Below are 17,457 nucleotides of genomic sequence, written 5' to 3'. Positions count from 1 at the left end.
AAAGAACAGAGTAGAAATAAATGAAATACAAATGTGGTGGTCTGAGTGAGACTGGTCCCCATAGGCTCATATATCTGAATGCCAAGTAACCACGGAGTGGAACTGTTTGAAAAGGATTAGAGGGATTGGGAGGAAATCCTTTGAAGGATTGGCCTTGCTGAAGAAAGTGTCACTGGGAGTGGGCCATCAGATTTAAAAAGGTCCAGTCTCCCCTCTCCCCCTCCCCCTCTCTCCCTCTCCCTCTTCCTCTCCCTCTTCCTCTCCCCGTCTCCCTCTTCCTCTCCCCCTCTCTCTTCCTCTCCCCCTCTCCCTCTCTTCCTCTCCCCCTCTCCCTCCCCCTCTCTTCCTCTCCCCTGCTTCCTGCAGTTGAGGATATAAAGCTCTCAGCTGCTTCTTTAGCACCTTACCTGTCTGCTTCCCACCAGGATGAGAATAGACTAACCCTCTAAAACTGTAAGCCAACCTCCAATCAAATTCTTTCTCTTATGAGTCCTTGGTCATGGTGTCTCTTCACAATAATAAAAGAGTAGCTAAGACAGAAAACAACAATAATAATACAAAAAAATCAGTAACACAGAGAGATGGCCTTTTGAAAAGATAAGATTGACAAATCATTAGGCAAACTAACCTAAAGAAAGAAACCCCTATTTAACAAAACTAGGGTTAAAAATAGAGACATTGTAGAAGATAGTAATGAAATTCAGATTATGACATATCTTAAAATATATATTTTAATAAATTAGAAAACCAGAAAGAAATAGATCAATTTCTAGATTAGTATAATGTGCCACAATTAAGCTAAGATAAGCCAAAGACCTTAACCAGATCAATAACAAGGAATAAGACTGAAACAGTTTAGGAGATTAAAGCTGAAGTTAAAAGTGTAACGTTTGGGACAGGAGAAATAGCTCAGCAGTTAAGAGCAACTGTTGCTCTGGTTCCCAGCATGCAATGATTCAAAGCTCTCTTAACTCCAGTCCCAGAGGATTCCAAACCTCTGACCTCACACACATAGTGTAACGTACACATTGACATAATACATGCATAAAATTAATCTAAAAATAATAATTTAAACTTTTTTGCTTGAACTTAAGAAGCCTGGACTAGGAGGATCCATTTTAATTCCTACAGAGCCTCTCAGGAGACAGCTATATCAGGCTCCTGTCAGCAAGAACTTCTTGGCATCAGCAATAGTGTCTGGGTTTGGTGTCTGCATGTGGAATGGATCCCCAGGTGGGGCAGTCTCTAGATAGCCTTTCCTTCAGTCTCTGCTCCACACTTTGTCTCTGTATTTCCTTTAGATAGGAGCAATTCTGGGTTAAAGTTTTTGAGATGGGTGGGTGGCCCCACAGGATGCTTTTAAGTTGAACTTACCTCTTATTCAGCTAATGCCTTTTATGTAACTTCGCAATTTTGTCATTGCAATTAATAATATCTTTCTCATAAGGACATGATATTTCTACCAGGTAAAAACTGGGTGTGAAGCGGTGTGTGGGTGTGATTGTCTATATCACTCTACCCTTTTCCTAGAGAGCCCATTATAAGACAGAAAAAAATACATGGCACTGGAACTCAAGGTTAAATTGAAAGGATGGTGTTTAGAAAAATCGTGACATGGAGCTGTAGCTAGGTGCTACTTTGCTAGGACTTCTGAGTATTGTTTATGCCTAACTTCTGACCCCATGAACTTTCTAAACAAGAGGACACAAAGGAAAACTGCACTCCCTCTTTCCTTTGTAGATACCTAGCTCCTAACTACCCTTAGTCTGGGGTTCACTGGATCTTCCACAATTACTTGAGCTTGAGAAGTACATAAAGCTTTGCTTTCATTTAATCCCCTATTGTTGCCAACAGTTGTTTGCATGATGAAAGACAAAAGGGTTGACTAAAATTTAAAACTCTTCTAAGCCTACATGAGGAGATAAATTCAAAACACCTATGCTACATTCAGAGATCAAGTCCTGAATCACTTTCTCCTGGGGATTCTGGAGAAAATGTAAGGATAAGACACAACAAAGTGAACTGCATCCAAGGGTGGGACCTTTAAATGCAGAAGGGCAGGAGACAAGCAAAGGGGGTCTCATTACATCTCTGGGCACTGGTCCCATCAAAATACCAACTTCGAGTCTTGGGAGTCTGTGTCATGGACTGTGGAAAGTGAAGAAGTATGCTCCTCCCTCAAGACATACTTAGCTATAACAACATTCATTTGTATCTTTATCTTGACTTGCCCTACTCAACATTGGAGCATTTAACCATGAACGATTGTTACGTACTTGATGTTACTGGGTAGCTGAAAGACCAAAGAAGTAAATGGATTTGATTCAGTTTTAATTACTATAAATTTAAATATTGAAACAGTGTGAAAATTTGTATTTACTATAATTATAGTGTTTGGGGAATATTGTATTTCACTTCAATAATGTAGTGTGTGTGATTGGTTCATATTGAATAAGACACTTAAACACAACATCCATCTGGTTAGGGAATTGTCGGGGCATTTATTCATTTGGGATTTATACATTTAAAATTTACACAGACATTTTGATCCTGACATAAGATATAACTTGCATTTTAACTGAAATTATTTGAATAATAAATTATTTTATGGTTAAAACAAACATTGACAACTTTCCACTTTAATATAAAAACATGTTTCTGACAATGAACCCTTTGAAAATAAAACTCCACAGTGAAGAAAAAAATCAAGAAGCATGGGAAGAGATTCAATTAGTAAAATGCTTGTCCAGAACACATCAACACAGTGACACACAGTGTCACACACTCATAGGCCCAGTACTCAGGAAATAGAAGCAGGTACAGCATAAACTCAAAGTCATCTTGGTGACTCAGAAACCTAAAGGTCAGAACAGGATACATGAAACTGTGTCTCAAGCATATAAACAAAACAAAACAAGTGATAATAATTAAATGTCTGTATCGTTTGACTGTTCTTCACAAAGCATTATTCACAATGTAAAAATCCTTTAGATGGTCAAATAGAGAATAACCAGCATGTACATGCTAAATGTAATACATCTTGACTCAGTAGTCCAAAAGAATTAACAAATTTAGTGAAGTGAAATTAAAGTTTTACATGTCTAATAAGAAATATTTAGGAGTTGGGGGTTTAGCTCAGTGGTAGAGCACTTGCCTAGCAAGTGCAAGGCCCTGGGTTTGGTCCTCAGCTCTGAAAAAAAAAAAAAAAGAAAAGAAATATTTAACTAGTTTCATTAGCACCTGAGCTTGGACTTAACATGCTACAAAATAGCTCTTTACATAAAAAAAGAAAATCAACTTTCAAAAGATAATTAATTATGGCAAAATTTAGTCCCATGACTCACACTATACTTGTACACAACAGTATCAAAGCAGGACCTGCAGCCAGTGGTAGAATGCTTGCCTAGAGCAGTTCCGATTCAGAGTCACCTGAGAGAGTTTCATTCAACTAATAATCTCAGAGTCAATTTTGGGTTAATACTCATAAAATGTTTGGTTCTAGAGAGCAGCTGTGCAATTTGAAGAAAATGTGCTATAAATAGCTCCATCTTCAACCCTGCCTTCATTTCAATACTTCTTTAGCACAATTTCCATTTGCATATTCAGCAACCATATAAATCTCAAGACACAAGTTCCCTGAGTCTCTGAGTGTTGAACAAAGGTGTGGTTTCTTTATGACTGTGTGTCTAAAAGCCTCAATCTCAACATCCCTTTACATAAGATTTCCAAAGAAGAGGGACTCTACAGTATGAATTAAAAACTAAACCAGACAGGAAAAAAAAAATGTATCAGGCCAGAACCAACCTAGAAAATGCTTGTGAAGATTACCACGCAGAAAAAGACAAAAATCAGTAGAATCAGAACACTCTGTAAGACTGGAATATTACATAGCAAATTAAGATTGAGACTGTTCTGAAGGGTATGAACATGTGCAAACAATAGAAAGTCCCAGGTGGAAAATGGATCTGTTCAATCTTGAATGGACATGGTATTTTTGTGAATTATTTTATATTAGTGCTCTAAGCAAGAGAACTCCTGCTGTTACAAGTTTACTGCCTATTTCTTTGCTTTTCTACAGAAGTGGTTTTGTAAAGGTAGTATTTTCACATAAATATTTATAACTACATTATGCTATTTAAGGCAATCACGCCACTTGCTAATTTTTAATCAGAAATTGCATGTCTAAAATAATATCACTGACCTTTTCTCTTTAGAAACTGAAGGCATAATATTGTGAAATAGCTACCTCACTAAATGTCACCATTTGGTTATTTTCTCTTTGAATATGTGTGTTAGGAATGGGGAGCCAGCCCCATTTGCCATGAAACACCAGAACCTAAGTTCAAGCCATCTGCAGTCGTAGTGCTCCTTGAAAACAACAAAAGGCCAAAACCTGGAATTCCCAGACTTTCACAGACCAGCTAGCCTAGCACACACAGAAGCAGATGAAGAGATCCTGTCTCAAACAAGGTGGAAGGGGAGGGAGGACTGACCTACAGCTTGGATTATCCTCTGACTACCACGAGTACAGCATTGCACGGACATGAACATCTCGCCCAATCAGAGAGAAAGAGAGACAGAAATCAGAGAGAGATAGATAGATAGATAGATAGATAGATAGATAGATAGATAGATAGATAGATACATAGATACATAGATACATACATACATACACACATACATACATACATACATACATACATACATACATACATACATAGATGCATAGTTGTATAGATACATAGATACATAGATAATTTCCACATATATGGAAAATGGTGCTCCCTCATGAAATTGTTGAAAATATTAAAGGAAATAATGTGCCTGATACTGAGATAGATCTGTATAGACATAGCTTTAACTTAGGCATCTTTAACTTAGGCAAAATCCACTCTATGCCCCATGATAATGAGGAAGGGAATAACAATCAAATTGGTCCATTTGTCGAGTTTGTTGTACGTCCTACAGTGGGACTATCAGTGGATAAGATTGTAGAATTTATACACAGGCTTTTCATATCTTCCACTTTAGGAATAAGCTGGCTATTGAACAAAGTAATGGAGCATACTTTTCAACATCTCACAGGGAAAAAATATACTTAAGGAGTTATCCAAGACAATTCATTATAAATGAAGTTTCTTTTTTACATGCTACTTCCAGAACCTAGGTTTTTGACGTTGCACTGATAAACCTCTGCCTCTGTGTTTTCTATTCATCAGCTATGATTCTTTTAACAGAGCAATTGTGTCTTTTCCTCTGTTGGACAGGAGTGAGAGAGAGGCCCGGAGGTCAGGACATGGACGTGTGGGGGCCTGCAACGCTCTGTTAAATCATTGAGAGGTTTTGATACAAATAGTATAACTGATACTGTGCTTTTGAAACCCTAAAATTAGCCAAAATTTGTAAGACAGTAAACTTAAAACTTTAACATTTAAGAGCATTTCTTCTAAAACTTTGTTACTGTGTGAGTCTAAATGAAGCAGGTTGTCACTTGGAAAGCATAGCGAACAACAGGAAGTCCTCATTCATGAACCAGATAACTGAAAAAATAGACACTTATCATCACAGAGAAACTGGCATGGTTTACTCTGACCACTGACTTCCAAGCACTTAACAAATGAGGCAAGCTCCTGACTCAATTCAATAGGAACTTGGCAGTGAAGCATATCCCCAGACGACGTCCCAGCTTGCTAGGACTGACAATGCCACACAGTGTGCACATTAGACCCCCCAGGTACTTCTAGGAGAGTTATTTTTAGTTATTTGATGATATATTGCTCCCAATCCACAATATTTTGCTCTTTCCCTCTGCATTCACTTCTAACCACAAAATGAATGCTCAATAAATCATTTCATTCTTGCCACTTAAAAATGCTTCTTTGTGTATTCTTTCCTAATCTCCATTTGCTGGCAGTTCAAATGTGTCGTTTATTTTCATGTCGGGAAGCAAATAGTTTTTAATTGCCCTGCAAACATTTACATCCTATGCATCCTGTGATTATAGCAATTACACTTATCAGTTTCCCACCCCCCTGCTAAAGTAACCACAACATTATCATGAGGAAATCATGAAAATAAAGCATGCTCCTTTGACTCTGACTTTAACACAAGGACAATTGCTATCTTTCGCAAACTCACAGGACAGGATGACTGTCCTCCTCGGAGCAATTAGTTTTTTTCTGCCACTGATGGGCAGCCACCGTGGCAGGGCATAACTGTGACCTCGAAAGTAACAAGATCACTCTATTACAATGCCCCAACCTGTAAATGCTCCAGCTGTGTCTATAATTGCCTTAGTGTGCGTAAACTGCTGTTCTGGCCCATGTCCAATGGAAGATGGAAAGATCACATTCAGGACCACAACAAATCCCATTACAAATGTTTCTTGATTATGAAGTGGGTGTAATGGCAGCAACAACAGTTAATATTGGGCTTCATCTGCCAAAGAAACACTTCTGGAATTCTTCATGAGTTGATGATGTTCTTTATTCTGATTCAGTTATGGTTTGTTGGGGGTTTCAGATTCCGTCTGGTTGTTTTATAACATGTATAATAAGAACAGAATTGCTTATGCACAGGAAACATTGCAGGTAATTTGAGTATAAGATTAAACTATATAATTCTTCACCTATGAGGTTTCCTGCCCTTTGCCCTAGTCTTACAACAAATTTAACATTAAATCTGGAAATAGTTATAGCAAGGCCAGATTGGTTTGGGAGTGTTGTGTGTTTCTGACAAGGTACATCATGATCTGTTTTGTTTGTTTGTTTGTTTGTTTGTTTGTTTTTTAAGGAATGAACTCTATTTGCACAAAGCAAACAATGGTGTAAGAATATATTGGTTCAAATGTTAAACCAATTGCCACATAACAGCTTTGTGAGCACAGGGCATTATTCAGTTCCTTGAAGCTTCCATTTCTTTACCCAGAAAATGAAGGCAATACTTGCCTGATATGGGCAGTGTTTAAACTGAAGTCAGTATGTGAACAAGAATAAGCCCTATGCCTGTCTATAATAGACAGTCAGTGAGTGCCAGATTAATTACCATTAAGGGGGAACATTTGTTGTTAAAAATAAAACAGATAAGCAAATAAAAATAAAATGGAGAAGCAAAGGCTCTGTACTGTATCGTCAAAATGTGGTTCTGCTTCAACATGGGGCCAGGTAGTAACTTTCCAGTTACAGTTTGAACTTTCCCTCTTAGGGTGACTGCATACCTATGCCTGTCTTTGTGGAACAACAGTGACCTCCAGTGCTAATAGAGCTGATGTGAAGAGTTCGAATAAAGCACCAAGTCTGGTGACAAGAGAACCGTGGTTAAGACAAATGTCTTCCCTAGTAGCTGCTTAACTGCATAGATGAGTGGCACCCACAGATAGAGAGAACGCCCATGAAGTGCCGCCCACCATGGCACCTATGGGCTTATGCTTTGTCTCAGCATCACTTCTAGAAAACACTGCCAGGGCACTCGACTCTGCACACTCTTGTTTTGCATCTTTATTCCATCCTTTAGTTGTGCGTCTGTGAGATAGTGGCTGCCCCTTGAACCCTCAGCACTCTGTTGCTTTATCTCTCAGTACCCTCTATGTTTATCAGCAAAACGGAGTTGGTGATGTCATCCTGATATTTGCCCACAAACACCTCAGCCTCAACATCTTTTATCCTGGTAGAAGATAGTCAGAAATGTCAATGAAAATGTAGAACAGCCCAAATGGGACTGGGAAAGTCACTACCTGGTCCCATGTTGGAGCAGAGCTGTGTTCTGATGACACAGTGCAGAGCCTTTGCCTATCTGTCTGTTTTATTTTTAACCACAAATATCCCCTTAATGGCTATCAATCTAGCACTTACTGAATGTCTGTTACAGGCAGGCCTAGTGCTTAGTCTTGTTCACATACTGACTTTACTCTTAACACGTTCCATATCAGGCAAGTGTTGTCTCCATTTTATGAGTAAAGAAATGGAAGTTTCAAGGGACTCAGTAATGCCCTGTGCTCACAAAATTGTTATGTGGCAACTGCAACATTTGAACCAATATACTCTTATACCATTGCTCCCTTTGTGCAAGTACAGTTCAGAATCCTGATGGAGCCACTAGTCAGTAATCTAAGAGTTACTTGGAACCCCTCCTTTTGTCTACCACATTATTGAAATGATGGAACTTTTCTAGGAATCTCATGCTAGAGAAAGGAAGAGACTGAAGGCTCAGGCCATCCCAAAGAGGAACTTGTCTCCCAGAAGGATGTTTCATGTTGTTCCCACAGTTTGGCATATCACCTTTCATAGAAGAGACTGGAGCTATTATTATAGGAGGGATTACATCTTGACCAAAAGTCAAGCATTCCTCCTGTCTTTTATTTAAATGTAAACCTCATGTCAGGACCCCAAAGATGGACTAGGGATTGGAGTGGCTGTCGCTAGACTTCTTTGTTCTACTTCCTAATGTGGCTGCATTAAAAAAAAAAAAAAAAACTCAGTTCTCTGGCTTTCACAATTGCTTGACCCTTTAGTTAGTCTACTGAAAACGAGTGATGAGATCCAGCTCATCAGGACTGCTAACACCCAGTCTTGGACCCTAACAACACCTATAACACTAAGCCACCCAAATAGCATCGCTAGACCCTCAGAGATTGCATAGCTGGCCTTCACTTACTGATTAAGAACTGTGGCTCTAGAGGCAGTTTTATATTGCTCATCATATTAGCATATGTGATGCAGACATTCATGGGTTCCTAGCTAGATTTTACTGTCTTTGACACCAGTGACCATATTATTTTCTTGTTCTTTGTTATTGGGTAGAGCATGGTTTAGCATATGAATAAAGTGTTCCTTTTATGTTTGTTTTAAATGGCCAGATAGATAATATGAATAACATGACCCCCCACACACACCCTCAAGTTTAGATCTTTTATTTTCTTACAGCTTTATGGAGATTAGTGGGATCATGCTTTCTAAGAAAAGAAAGTCCTGGCATTGTTTCAGTTGAATTCTTTGTGACCTGGGGCTCTGCAGAAGGTGGAGATAGCATCGTCGCATTTTGAGTCCTTGAACTACCTGATCCCGTGACTTGGATGTGCATGCCCCACAAAAGTGGAGTTTGAAGACCTAGTGAAGTTTGTTTATTTGTTTTTCTTGGAAATCTGGCAAGTAGGGAAGTCTTTTCCTCTTCTAGAGACCGAAAAGAAACTTTACACAGAATCACTAGTTAATGTTTTCTCAGAATTCGATTCTTCTCTCTGTAAGAATCAATCAGTCCTTATCTTCTCAGGAAGAGAAGCTTGAATGGTTTCTCTTCAGACTGAAGAAAAGTTCCTGGCAGCATTCAAAGCACGTGGTGGGGACGGGTTAAAACTAACAGAGAAGCAGGTATGCTTGAGAGCGCCGTCTCATATCATAAGAGGACAGGAAGCGTTTAATGAAGACAGTATCTCTCACCCGAGGGAAGCCCTGTCTCCCAGAGTCACATAAAGCTTCCACTGAGTCAGTGGCAGGCTCCAGGTTCTTGTCTGGACTGTTTTGAAGAATGAAAAAAAAAAATTCATGGGCCACAGAGAATAATTTTTAGAAAGAAATTTTAGTAAAGGTAGCTTAAGGAAAAGAAACAAAAAGGCAGTCTTGCTGTATATTGGGAGTGAGTCCCAGAAAATGGGTTCCTCCGAGCTGTTCGCTCAGGGGCTTTTTGTGGTAGAAACCAGGGTGAGGTCCAGGGAGTAAGACCATGGCTCAACCCTGAGGTGTCTTGGTTCCTCTCAACATCCAGAGTGGTGACCTTAACAAATTAAACCTCCTTTTGGCAAAAACAGAACTGACAAAGTCAAGGATTTTTCCAGCTTTTAGGCAACAGCAAAATCTGCTAGCTTTCAAGGTCACTGCTCTAAAACTTTGTGCCCATCAGCAAGATGGCTGGGTAAGCAAGAACACACCTTTTTCCGCCTAAGTAGATGTTTGCAAGGCAAATGTGTGCAATTTAAGACTGAGAAAACATTTACTTCTGCCTGATGGCTGAAAACTGAGGCAATACAACATAGTACCCAAAATGGTAGGCAACAAAAGGACGGAATCCCTGAGGGCCAGCAGAAAGAATGGAAATAGGCAAACTTGGGAGGTAGGAGATTGGGGGGACCCTCCCTCAGGACTCAAAGGGAGGGACCTTAGATAAAACGCCCTACAGTGGGGTGAGAGAACTTATAGAGCCCACCTCCAGCAGAAAGACAGGGCATCAAGTGAGGGATGGGGTTTCCATTGCAATCACATCTCTGACCCATAATTGTTCCTGTCTGAAAGAACTGCAGGGATGGAAATGGAGAGGAGCCTGAGGAAAAGAAGGTCAAGTGACAGGCCCAAAGTGGGATCCAGCTCAAGGGGAGGTCCCAAGACCTGACCCTATTACTGAGGCTATGGAGCACTCACAAAAAGGGACCTAGCATGACTGCCCTTCAAAAGACCCAACAAGCAGCTGAAAAAGTCAGATGCAGATATTTGCACCCAACCAATGGACAGAAGCTCCTGACCCCTGTGGTTGAATTAGGTAAAAGCTGGGAGAAGCTGAAGAGAACAACTCTGTAGGGGGGCCAGCAGGCTCAATTAACCTGGACGCCTGAGATCTCTCAAACACTGGACCACCAACCAGTCAGCATACACCAGCTGATATGAGGCCCCAAACACATATACAGCAGAGGATTGCCGGGTCTGGGTTTAGTCAGAGAAGATGCACCTAACTCTCAAGAGACTGGAGGCCCAGGGAGTTTAGAGGTCTGATGGGGTCAAGGTGAGAGGTGGGGACATCCTCATTGAGACAGAGGGGCAGGGAAGAGGTATGGGATGTGGAACAAAGAGTGGACCAGGAAGGGTATAAAATCTGGAGTGTAAATTAATTAATTAATTAAATACCAATAATTGAGCAAATGCATAAGTAGACGTTTTAAAGGGCTTTACCTGGAAGAGTCCAAGGTGAAGTCCAGAAGAGTTAACACCCAACTGTTAACTAACCACATCTCACTATTTAAATTTCACTAAATAAAATTACAAAATGGATTCTTCATTCTTACTAGCTGCATTTTAAATGTGTGATGGTCTCTTGTACCTTACGGTTACCATAAATCAAGATATATAAATGCAAAATTACATTTAGCAATATTGAAATGCTCTTTTGGATAGTTTTGTTCTAGTGTATAAGATTTAAGGAAGGAAAGTCAAGAATATTTTTAAAGTCTCCCTCCCTATTATAGTATCAATCTCAGCTCAATACTAAGAAAATATTCAGAACTCTGGGGTTAAAGAGGAATTCTCTAATAGACAGCATGCACTTGGCTAGAGAAAGTCGTCTGTCATGCTTCATAACAGCAATGACTTAGTCATGTGCTCCAAGAACACGGTAGAGGATGAGACTCCCTCTTAAAACTGCCCTGATCAGTCTACCCTCTAGTTAGTGGTATTCGCACATTTATTTGGGGGAGAGGGATTCCTAAGATTTGGAGCAAATTTTCACAGTGAAAACGGAGAAGAAGGGAGGAGGATGAGGAGGGGGGAGGAGAAAGAGGAGAAGAAGGGAAGGAAGGAAGGAAGGAAGGAAAGAGGAAAAAGAGAGAAATTTGACATCAAAAGTTGATAGGAATAGATATATTAAGCAAAAATATAAGTTAAAATGATGTTTTTCCACTCTAAAAATGACAAGCTTAAAATACAGCTTCTGTTTTCTAAAGACTCATTTAATAACTGCAATGCATCACAAGCTGTTTTCATGCCATTGCCATAATCTTTTGTAGCTTCTTTTTAATGAGGCTATTTTGGATTGCCAAGGTATAAACCATGCCTTACTATTAAACATTTCATTAATTTCTAGTCTGGATGTCGTATTTATTACAACTAACATTCTTGCACCCACAAAAAAAAAAAAAGTCACATGCAGCCTTACAATGATCATGAAGCCTTGAGATCCAGGATCAAGTTAATCAGCAAGGTTTAAGCCTTTTCCAAGAATGCTTCCAGAACTGGCCTCTGCATTCGTATTTGAGCCGAGTCTGTCACTGAAGTCCTACTAGAAGTCTACTGCTCTCACAAAAGCACTTGCCTGCTGTGCCTTGAGTTTCCTTCCAGTGGCTCAGATGCTAAGGTCAGGTAGTGAATAATCCCTAGGCACAAGAAAACGATCACACTGAGAACTCAATGTACCTTAATCAATAGCTGCATGAGTCTAAGCTCTCCGAAAATGTTTAGAATAACAGTAGTGTTGCTATTGTCTTGTTTTGTTTTTTGTTTTGTCTTGTTTTGTTTCGCAGAGTATAGTCTATAGCAAGTGTTAGACAGTGGTAGATGAAGAGAGGGCAAAATGGAATACACTCATATTGGTGTGAGGAGCAGAGCATTTAACAAAGAGAAGTTTCTTGGTTCCAACAACATAAGAATTCTTCCCCATCATCCCGCCAGGGAACATTTTGTTCTCCCTGACAATGTGTTTAGTCAGCACATTTGTGTGTCAATTTTATTTTCAACTCCTGAAACCCTGGAGCAAAATGACTTGCAAGTTAGACACAACAGAGGAAAACCTGGCTTGCTCTCCCTTTCCTCTTATTTTTAAAGCCCCATTTAGATGATGCACATCTCCAATTAATCTGTTGTGTTTGCACTGTATTTTAGGTTAGAATAGCACGCTTTTGTTATAACAGTACTCGAATTGTTCAAGCCTTGCTTGCTGAAACCTTAGAGTGCCTCAACTCCAGTGCAATCCCCTTCCTCGGAAACTGCTACAGTGAGTTAGTCTCGTTTCTCGGGGGGGGGGGGGCTCAGTAAAGCACTGCTTTTGCTCCTGCTTTGGCTTATGTTTTGTTTGGGTTTTTTTTTTTCAAGCTCACATTTTAGATGATACTGCAGAGAAACCTCTGTGAGCAATAAGATAGGCAAATGCAAAGCTCTGAAGTCTCCATCTATTCTGATGTTTGCTGTGTGACATTGAGTCACTTCCTTTACTTCTCTAACCCAAAATCCCTCCTCTGTAAAACTAGAATAACACTTGACAGTGCCATGTAATTGTGATTGCTTATAATAGTGTCCATCCCTCAGAAAATATCATTAAGTATCCATTCATAAAACCAGAAGACCCCTCTTAAAGCCTTCTTTTCACCTATAAATGGATTCGAAACATTAGTGTGCAGTGCTGATGTTCCATTTGTTTTGTTTTGTTTTCCCTGTTCATACATTTGTATTTTGTCACTTTTGGGGTTTTTTTTCACAATGGATTTCACATCGCAATATAAATCTTCAATTTCTCCCTCTTACCTTAAATCAAACATTTAAGATTATCTTTCCAGGATTGCCTAACAGATACTAAATTGAGTAGCACAGTTAGAACACTTCATTATGAACCACAAATGATAATAAGAATTTACAGGGGCTGGAGGGATGGCTCAGCAGTTAAGAGCACTGGCTGCTCTTCCAGAGGAGAGGGTCTGGGTTCATTTCTCAGAAGCCACAAGGGAGCTGACAACCGTCTGTAACTCCAATTCCAGGGGATCCAACACCCTCACACAAATACACAATGCACCTATATATATATATATATACACATATATATATTTAATTATATATATGTATATGCATATATATGCATATGCATACATGTATATATATTACATGTGTGTGTATTTAAAAATTACCTAGAATCTCCTTCAATTCACACACACATCTCTCTCACACACAACTATTACCCTCATATTCCATACATGGCTGAAGAGATTAAGCCATCCTCCTAAAGTCATCAGAGTAGAGGCAGAGGCAGCAACAAACTGGCCTTCTTGAAGCTTTCTGTGGGCAGCCCCTTCCAACCCTGCTCAGTACATGGGCGGACCAAAACCTTGGCTTCCCCTTCAAACAACTGGTGAGTTGCTGATTCTGTCCTGAGCGCCACTTCTGCAGGGGGGAGGGGGTTGATCTCCTACAGCCTCATCAACAGTTCTAGTTGCTTATGCTTCAGTCTCTATCTTACGTGTGAGACAGTCTGGAGGATGAGATTATAGTCCCCTAATTGCAAAGCCTCTAAGGGACAGGTCAGTCGGGTCAGAGCTCAGTACACAGATCTCTTGCCAAGCCTGTCTATCACAATGACTCCCCTAGCACTGGCTCAGGTCCATAAAGATTTTCTGATGAACATTTCCACTGACTGTATGTATGTGTGTGTGTGTGTGTGTGTGTGTGTGCGTGTGCATGTGTGTGTGTGTGTGTGTTCAGGGCAATGTAGAGAATGATCATCCATAGCTGAAATGGTGCATCAGCAAGGTGTACATACAGGGGCTATTCTGTTCTGCGCTTTCCATTTACGAGAGCAAAATTCCAAGAAACAAAGAGTTCAGCTGTAGGAGAGTTATTTGCTGTTACAGTACACAGTACACGGGTGCTGGTGGAAGCCTACGAATCCGGCATGCTGCTTTCTCCGAGCAGTAGCGTTCATCCTTTGCTGCCTGGAAAGCTTGCGCAGCTCTGTCAATCTCATTTAAAAAGAGAAAAAAAAAATGCTTCTGAAGAGGGCTCCAAGCTGTCTGCCCTGAAATGGAAGCTTACTGTTCTTATTTGTAAACTGTCAACATGAGGCAGGAACTAACCATCAGTAAGATTTGCTCTTCCGAAAATGCGAAGTGATTGGAAGCCTACAAACGTCGAACAAACGTCTAGCAGTCTAGCGTCTTTCATTCCTTCCAACGCTTTCCTTTTTGTGTGTGCCTCTCTTGTAGAGCATAGCGCCCTCTTGGGGCTGGCCTTCCTCAGTGTGAGTGGCTTTTTACTCTCAGATGACTTATGTAACTGCTGTGTTTGCAGAATCAGCTCATGAATGCAGGTTCGGTGGAAAAGAAAAAGAACAAATGACATTTAAAAAAAAAAAGTCTTTTCCCCACTCTTCGAAGCTGACGTGGTATTTAAAAATGAATACCTTTCTGGGGTTTCTTCGCGTCTCAGTACACGAACGCCCCCGAGATGGACTTAACGTAATATTAAACAAGGATCAGATATAACGATTTGGTACCTCCGCTTCATGTGTGGTCTCCTCTGTATTTACAAATGCGGGATGGCTTTCCTAGTCATTCATGCTGCAGCCTCCCAGAAGCACTCATTTAAAGACACTGGGCCCACAGAGGAGGGAGGAAACACTAAACAATGAAATTTAGAAGAGAGAGAGAGGAAAAGAAAAAAAAAAACCCGAGGAAGCTCAACCTTGGTAATTATAGGGCAGCACTGAAGCTTGGGTCCACACTCACTTCAAATGTTTATTTGCCCAATGTGTGTGTCGGTGAGAATCCACAGTTAGGAAGTACAGTCTTAGAGTTGACTCAGACCTCACAGCCGCCTATTCCACAGGAGACTGAAGAGACACCATCAGAACTCTGCTCAGGGGGCAGCGCTGTGAAACTGGGAGGCAGCGCAGGAAAACAAGCACTTTGTAGTGGCTAGTTTTGTGTGTCGACTTGACACAGGCTGAACTTATCACAGAAGGGAGCTTCAGTTGGGGAAGTGCCTCCATGAGGTCCGGCCATGGGGCATTTTCTCAATTAGTGATCAAGGGAGTAGGGCCCCTTGTGGGTGGTGCCATCCCTGGGCTGGAGGTCTTGGGTCCTATAAGAGAGCAGGCTGAGCAAGCCAGGAGAAGCAAGCCAGTAAAGCACATCCCTCCATGGCCTCTGCATCAGCTCCTGCTTCCTGACCTGCTTGAGTTCCAGTCCTGACTTCCTTTGGTGATGAACAGCCATGTGGAAGTAAGCCAAATAAACCCTTTCCTCCCCAACTTGCCTCTTGGTCATGATGTTGTGCAGGAATAGAAACCCTGACTAAGACACACTTCAAGAGTTCCTTTTGTATAACAAGATGTTAGCAACAGACCTCTGACCAAGGACAAGTTTCAGTGTAATGTCAACTTGCTGTGAGAACTGCTGTTTTCCAGAATATAAGATACAGGCTTTCCTATGGTCCATGAGTTTGCTACAGATGTCCCATCAGCCACCTCATCTTTTTTGCCATCTTACAGATCACCTGAAAGTCTAATCTAAAATTGAGGGTATTTCAGTGTGTACTTTGTAGACACATACACTGACCTTTTTCAGACTCAATGATTAGCAAATACAAGTCTTTGTTAAATAAATGAATCAATCGAAACGTGAGTAGAGATCAATGAGGTGGCTCAGTAGTTAAAGTTAAAGTTGCTGGGTAGCAAGAAGCTTGAACAGCTGCATCAACCCCTAGGACTCATATGTGGAAACAGATAACTGGCTCCTGCAAGTTGACCCCTGGCTTTCCACATGCACACTGCAGTATGGTATACACGGGCACGTATATATACACAAAATAAATGCCATTTTTATCAATACATGAACAGGGATGATTTAATTTATATATTTAATGTATGTTCAATATATGCATTACTTGAGTTATGGGTCAAAGCCTTGATCCTCAACAGTCTGAGCAAGCTAGATTTAACCCTTGGCAGGCCAGTTAAAAAGACAAGCAATTGTGGAAAGCAGAGAAAGAAAATTCATTGAATGCGGACACAGTTGGGAGAGGAACAAACTGAGGTCCAACAACTCTCCAAGCCTACCTTTGGGGTTCTGACATGAAATTGAAGCTTGAATAGAGAGCAAGAGATGTGTAGAAGCAGGAGCCCTCATCAAGACACGCCCTCCCCTCTCATTGACTTTTCCATTTTTTTTTTTTTTTTTTTTTTTTGGTCCCTTGCTCTTGTCTGTCCTGAGAGTTATCAGGACTGTGTGAGATTGCTTCCAGAAAGATAGAAGCAGTTTTCTTCTGACTGTCACCAGCATGTCCTTGCAGCATGAGAGTCCTGGGAATTTTCCAATACCTTGGTGTCCATTGTCTCAATAGCTAGATCGCTAATGGAGGGACCCAAGTGTCTTTCTTTGCTGTTGCAATGGTCACAGTTCCTCTGCTTTTAGACCTCAATCTTGAAGGATTTGTCTGGAAATTTGCCTGTGTCTGAAACAAATATCATAACCAGAAGACATTCAGTTAGTGTGAGAAAGCTATACCTAAGAGCAATTTCTCCATAATCTTTGACTTTAGCTATTTTTGGAAGGGATGGTACAAATGAGACAGTATATCTCACTGTGAAGCACAGGCTTTAGCTTCCAATGCTGTGGTTACAGGCTTGCGCTCCTATATCAACAGGGACTTGGTTTTGATTCAGATGGCGATCTTGCTTGTCTTTGTGCAGTTTTATCTACAGACATGGTAGTTTAAATGAGAAACGTTAAGCTGGGCAGTGGTGGCACACACCTTTAATCCCAGCACTTGGGAGGCAGAGGTAAGAAGATCTCTGTGAGTCTGAAGCCAGGCCTAGTCTGCATAGCCAGGGCTATAGAAAGAGATCTTGTCTCAGAATAACAGAAGAAGAAGAGGGGGGGGGAGAAGGAGGAAGAAAAAGAAGGAAAGAAAGAAAGAAAGAAAGAAAGGAAGGAAGAAA

This window comes from Mastomys coucha, unplaced genomic scaffold (assembly GCF_008632895.1).
Source record: "Mastomys coucha isolate ucsf_1 unplaced genomic scaffold, UCSF_Mcou_1 pScaffold21, whole genome shotgun sequence".
NCBI lineage: Eukaryota > Metazoa > Chordata > Mammalia > Rodentia > Muridae > Mastomys > Mastomys coucha.
Note: the sequence above shows the minus strand (reverse complement) of the source record.